We start from the raw sequence: 662 nt of genomic DNA, 5'->3' as shown, positions 1-662 counted from the left end.
TGGGCCAGACCTGGCTCCCTCCAGACAGGGCCTGAGCTTTGAGACATTGTCTTTTTCTCCAGACAAATTGCTCCATCTCAGCATCACAGAATTGCACCACTGAATTGTGCAGCTTTGAAGAAATGGGGGAACCAGCCCAGGATTAGGGGAGTGCAAAGGAGGCCTGAAGTAATCACTCGCCGCAGCCCCGCGTTGCTGCAGGTCAGGCTGTGGCCATTATGTGCAAAGCTTTGAGCAGTGGCCGGTTATTACAAATTTCAGCCAACTGAGGGGGAAAAAGTCTTGCGAAAGCGTCTGCTAATTGTTTTACTGATGTTCCTGAATCTGCCAAACACACATGTCTCCTTGGGGCTCAGGCCCCAGCTTTAAATAACACAAAATAGGAGCTAAATCAAACAGCTGGGAGAAGGCAGGCGCCACCTTGTTCAGACAAAGCAATGGGCTGGCATCACTAAAGCGCTGGTGGGCCTGTCAGGCGCGCTGGGAAACACGCAGAGCGGGGGGAGGCGGCATGCAGGGGGATCCATCTGCGTGTCACACGCGTGTATAACGGAGCCTGGGAAGCCCAATGAGCTGGTCAATACCAGCAGTTTCTGCACGGCAAGTCAGTGTCCTGCGCGCGACATGTGCCAAGAGGCCACGGGCAATAGATATACGTATAG

This window comes from Caretta caretta, chromosome 13, assembly GCF_965140235.1.
Source record: "Caretta caretta isolate rCarCar2 chromosome 13, rCarCar1.hap1, whole genome shotgun sequence".
NCBI lineage: Eukaryota > Metazoa > Chordata > Testudines > Cheloniidae > Caretta > Caretta caretta.
Note: the sequence above shows the minus strand (reverse complement) of the source record.